This window comes from Dreissena polymorpha, chromosome 14, assembly GCF_020536995.1.
Source record: "Dreissena polymorpha isolate Duluth1 chromosome 14, UMN_Dpol_1.0, whole genome shotgun sequence".
Classification (NCBI taxonomy): Eukaryota; Metazoa; Mollusca; class Bivalvia; order Myida; family Dreissenidae; genus Dreissena; species Dreissena polymorpha.
Window position 1 is genome coordinate 56,923,224 of NC_068368.1, and position 5,751 is coordinate 56,928,974.

Genomic DNA, 5,751 nt, shown 5'->3' on the forward strand with positions numbered 1-5,751 from the left:
CCAATTATTATAAATAATTCAAGACAAATCACAATTTGCTTCATCTTCTCTGTTGGGATATGAACCTAGACCTCTATCCAGTTGGATGGAAAGTATTCTCCCTTAAAATACAAAGACAGATATGAAGATTTCAGCAATTAACATTGCACATGCCATTAAATTATGTAGTACACTTTAACAATTAAAAGAATTTAAAAGAAATGCAAGCCTTTTTACTCAGTGTTGAACTGTTCGGAGATACAATGTTATTAAAATTTTCAGTTCTGTGCGTTACGGAGTATAGCACAGAACGTATGTCTAAACATAACGCACCGCACAAAACAGGTATATGTGCGGTTCGTTCATGCGTGTGGTTGTCACGTGAGTGATGGTCACTCAGGTGGACATAGGCGGGAATTTGCACGGGGTGTTCATTGTTTGGTCAGTTCTACGCTAGACTTCGATCAGTAAACTTGTGTTCGTCTACAAATCCTGCATCGTGTTGTCGACTTTAGCAGAACACAGGGTGTCCATACTGCAAGATTTGGAACGCATCATAGAAAAGATAAGTGCTAAAAGAAATGTAAATCTGTTAAATCCGTTATACTGAATCTCGAGCATAGTATCGAGTGTTACGAAGTAGTAACAGAGTTGAAACGATGTATATTTCAAGTAACAATTTCAGCACTAGAGAAAGCCGAGCAATTTACAAATAGAAATATTGATGGCACGTGACCGAAAATTCACAGGTCATTAATGGTAGAACACGACAAAAGCTTTCGAACTTACTGGGGAATAAATTGCTATTCTTTGTGGTGTTGTATACATTCTATATGTATATGTGTAAATGTTTTACGAGTCTGATGACGTAATGTTATTTGTAGAAAAATACAAGGTAGAGGCGATGGCATATAAAAAGGCGGAAACATAACGCCACGCGGTGCTCTTGACGGGTCATATCAGAAGCCGGAAGCTTCATCTAACATCGCAACACAAGGTGCTGAAACTCAATTACCATTGAGACGCACTGGACTATGTTTCGCATGTGGCGAACCGGGTCATCGGAAAGGAGCAGCTGGCAGTTCAGCAAACAGCTCGACCAATAAGATAAGTTAATTATGTATAGAACCCCGTTTTCAGAAAATGGGTAGTTTCGTGTTCGTCGGAAAACGTAACGTACAGAAAGTTCCTAAAATTCGAACGTGATCAAAAGGATCCAAGTATAGTTCGCCGGTAAGTTTAAGGAAGGCCAACGCGGTTAAGTAGCAGGAGACTACTGATAGTAAGTACATTTTCGATGTAGTAAATGGCGGTTATAAGTATATTTTTCCGTCGGAAAACGGTAACGTACAAAAAGATCCGTCTTAATGTATCAAAAGGATCTTAGTATAAAACTGGATCAAAAGGATCATAGTATAGAAATTGATGCTAGAAGCTCACCGTTAAAAAGAACGAAAGCCCATGTAGCCAAGCTGTAGCAGGCTACGGATGATTGTTACATTTAAGATGTAGTAAATTGCGGTTATATTTTTCCTTTTCCGTCGGAAAACGGTAACGTACAGAAAGAGATAAAAGGAGCAATTGATCAAAAGGATCATAGTTTAGAAATATATCAAAAAGAAAAAAAAAATCATAGAATAAAAAACCGGAAGTTTGTCGGTAAGTAGACTGAAAACCCACGTGACATTTATCCTGTTGTTAATACGCCCGTTAATACGTTTATAGTCGTATTTAATAAGAATGGGAGGCCTTGATATATTTAAAATTATTATTTATTTATTTGTTCTACTTTCGATATTAGAGGAGCGTATCATGATATTGATACATTCACAAACGGTGTGGTTTGAGCTATCAAAAGAATAGCAGGCAGTGTTAGGTTGTTATAAGCTTATATTTGGCACGATAACGGCCGATCATATATTTATTTATTTGTTCTACTTTCGATATTAGAGGAGCGTATCATGATATTGATACATTCACAAACGGTGTGGTTTGAGCTATCAAGAGAATAGCAGGCAGTGTTAAGTTGTTATAAGCTTATATTTGGCACGATAACGGCCGATCATATATTTACTAAAACTCGTTAAAACTAAAATGAGGTGTACTAGCATTCTTACGTCAAATTTACTTAAAATAGTTATTTGCTTTTGTGATGATGGCATACATCACAGTGTAGAATATGAAAAAAAAACAGTATATGCTAGTGACTAGACGAGTTTGGATGTTAACTGGCTGAAGAAACAGTATTTTGATTCCTTCTCAGAGAGTAGAATGGCTCGGGCATGTGATCGATATGCATAAAATGCAGTTTTTCATAATTAAAAATTGATTAGCTAGGCTAGAAAAAAAGTATTGATTCGATGATCTATCTAATTTATCAAACGAAAGAAAAATTAGTACCAAAAGATAAATTAATAGCTAGTCTTGTAGGGCAGATAATTTCCTTTCAGAGGGTGATTGTAAATAAAGTTTGGTGATAACAATGCATATATAAAATTGCATTAATACCAGAGCTAGTTGGAAAGCTCCCGTTATTGTAACGTTGCAAGTTATTTACAAACTTAGATTATGGAAAGAAAGCACTAGGCAGTTAATCAACGGTGGAAAAGATTTCAAACACAATCAGTTGTTTTTGTGTAATATAGTTGCTGATGCAAGTACCACAAGTTATGGTTTATGGAGGTTTTATAGAAAGTTGTAGCTTTAATGTAGATATAGGCGAAATGACTGTCAAGCTAACGATTTTCATAAAAATAAAAAATAAAAAGCAAATTTATTTTCAACTTTGTTTTATTCCATTCACGGAGAGAGTAAAGATAAATTACTCGTGATCTTTGAGACCCGAAAATGAGAAAATTGGAATGTACATGATCTTAATATAAAGAGAAACCTGTTCCCGGAAGTGAACAGATTATTGACGAAAAAAGACAAGTTATTCCTGGAAGTGATTACTATATTACACTGTTAAAATCAAGGAGGTACACTGCCAGTGTTTCTATAAACGAAACAGGTAATGCATATTGTGATTCAATATGAAGTCAATACATTAAGCCACCGGAAGTTGGTTTCAAAGATAAACCGGATAAGTATTCCGTCGTTCATCATAACGTAAGTAAAAATTTCTTATGATCAAAAAAATGCCTTGCATACGGCTAGAAAAGGTATGTTATTGCTCCCGGAAGTGAGCAGAAAGAGTTTGCTATGGTCCCCGGAAGTGGACATAGAGCCCAGTAGATTGCTCCCGGAAGTGAGCAGAAAATGTAGGCTATGGTCCCCGGAAGTGGACATAGAGCCCAGTAGATTGCTCCCGGAAGTGAGCAGAGATGCTCCATGAAGAGAGCAGAGAGTATGCTATGGTCCCCGGGTGTTATGTTATATGAAATGTTTTAAATGCTTTGCAATATTCGTACATCAAAGTGTATTCAGACAATAAAATGTAAAATCTATATTATTGAATGGTAGTCAAAATAAATAGCTTTAGATTTAAATATGTTGTGTGGATACTGGATTCAATGAAAAGAGGCAGTGGGTGCCTTAGTTCAATATGGGGAAACAATGTAAAATGGTTAGTTCAGAAACTAGGTTGGTATCAATCTGTATTAATAAGATGATATCGGAGAAAGCAAAATGCATCCTTGTTGTTCCAAAAAGGGGCAGTTCGCCTTATTGGCTAATGTTGATTTGTCATACGGACATTTTAGAGATATTGTGAAATATTGCAAGAAGTTTGGTAGAGACTATATGATTCCAGGTTGTTTTGTTAACACTAGATTATCATTAAATAAGATAGCGTTAAGGTGCATATCACAATACAGTTATTGATGTATAGTACATATGTTTGACAGGAAATGTTTTGAGAGGTACTCTGAAGGAGCGATTAGAGGGCTCGGGCTTGCATGGGCTTCGAAGAGATTAGATGGCGGACAGAATGGCTAAGTAAATACTTAGAACAATCAAGAGCAGACAATACGGTGAAGAAAAGAATTCTTCATATGCACATTTCAAATACTGTGAAGAAAATGTAGTCGCCATGCCAGCCTTACATATATCAGTAGTAATGTACATGGCTCAATTGATGGATCGAGGAAATCTAATAACGTTTTTTACATCTGTGTTTTACAGTATTAAATGGATCCATTCTATTAATAGTGTACATGATCCAAAGAAAGATTTGACAAACTATTATAAGAAGCTTCAAAGCGTGTGTGCTTCAAACCATTTCACAAGAAAGATGTATCATGTACATGTGCATTCATTAGAGATGATACAAACATTGTGTTTGATATAAGGAGATTCCACTGTTTTCATTGATTGATCATTTTTGGGTTATGCATGTACATGTATCATGCATATTAACAAATTAAGTGAGTTTCATTGTAATGACCTACAATTGAAATCTGATCACTTTGGTATTAGTGTACGCCATTATAATACTGGCATGTATACGAATGGTTCGGATATTATAATTGCAAAATGTACAACTACAACTTCCCATGTGGCGTTTTATTAACAAATATGTAATTAGCAAATTGGTCAGATGAATCAAATGATTTTTTGTTCAAACCAGTTATTGGTTATATATATGTAATTATTAAGACTAGCTAACGCCGAGGGCGTGTTTTAGAGATGTTTGAAGCGACATGGTCGATGGAAGTCTGATAGGGCTAAAGATGGGTACATTGATGATTCTCTAGACAAAAAGCTTTTTATCACTAGACAATTGAAATTATAATTGATTTGCGGTTCGAATTTAAAACCTTACTAACCTTTGTTTTTGTTCTATCGCAAGCCTTGCCCATTGCAAAACGTGTTGTGTTTTGTGCTTAGTTGTGTGAAGACTTTTCAGTTCTGTGCGTTACGGAGTATAGCACAGAACGTATGTCTAAACATAACGCACCGCACAAAACAGGTATATGTGCGGTTCGTTCATGCGTGTGGTTGTCACGTGAGTGATGGTCACTCAGGTGGACATAGGCGGGAATTTGCACGGGGTGTTCATTGTTTGGTCAGTTCTACGCTAGACTTCGATCAGTAAACTTTTACTTTTTTAAATTCGAACCGCATTAGAAGTAAATTGGCTCAAATGACATGTTATGTTTGTGTTACATAATGTTTAGTTACATGTTAATATTGGTTGTTTTCAGGTACAGTTTTCCAGAGTTATTTTACATTGGGCTTCTGATGAATTTTTATCTCTGGTTTTTACCCTGGCCATGAAAACGCCAATTAAGGACACAATACTAGAAGTGATGGATACACATTATAGTTATAATTTGTTATATAATTTATAGTTCGAAAATTGTCCTGTCAAGGTTGTATTACGATTGTACTTGATTGCTATATGATACGAACATGTAATATTCGTGGATGTGTGTAGTCAATAAACTGATCGCAAGCCTTGCCCATTGCAAAACGTGTTGTGTTTTGTGCTTAGTTGTGTGAAGGCATATCATATTCCACACTTCTGATAGTGGGTCTGTAGCGTGAGAAATATTCATTGTACATATAGGTTAGAATCCAACTGTCTATCATCACCACCGGAAAAAGATGACCAGCGAAGCAATAATAAGGCGTAAACAAAATAATTGTTTGTTTCCGCCTAATTTTATGCCGCCGGTCCTAATAATGTTTTGAGCCCAAAATTCGAAAAAAAATCTGACAGCGTATTTTTCGGAGACGCTCAATAAACTGTCTACGATATCCCATAATCCGCATATTAATTTTATTGTTATTGAAGCGCACGCGGTAGCTGGCCAATCAGCATTGAATTTG

General features: G+C 35.9%; 1 long non-coding RNA gene across 1 annotated transcript; it reads left to right on the forward strand.

Annotated features, from left to right (window-relative positions):
- Positions 1–259: 259 nt before the first annotated feature.
- Positions 260–5,392, forward strand: LOC127856941 (uncharacterized). Its single transcript, XR_008038243.1, has 2 exons — positions 260–3,144; positions 3,211–5,392. It is a non-coding gene; the product is annotated as an uncharacterized LOC127856941 (long non-coding RNA).
- The last annotated feature ends 359 nt before the right edge of the window (positions 5,393–5,751 follow it).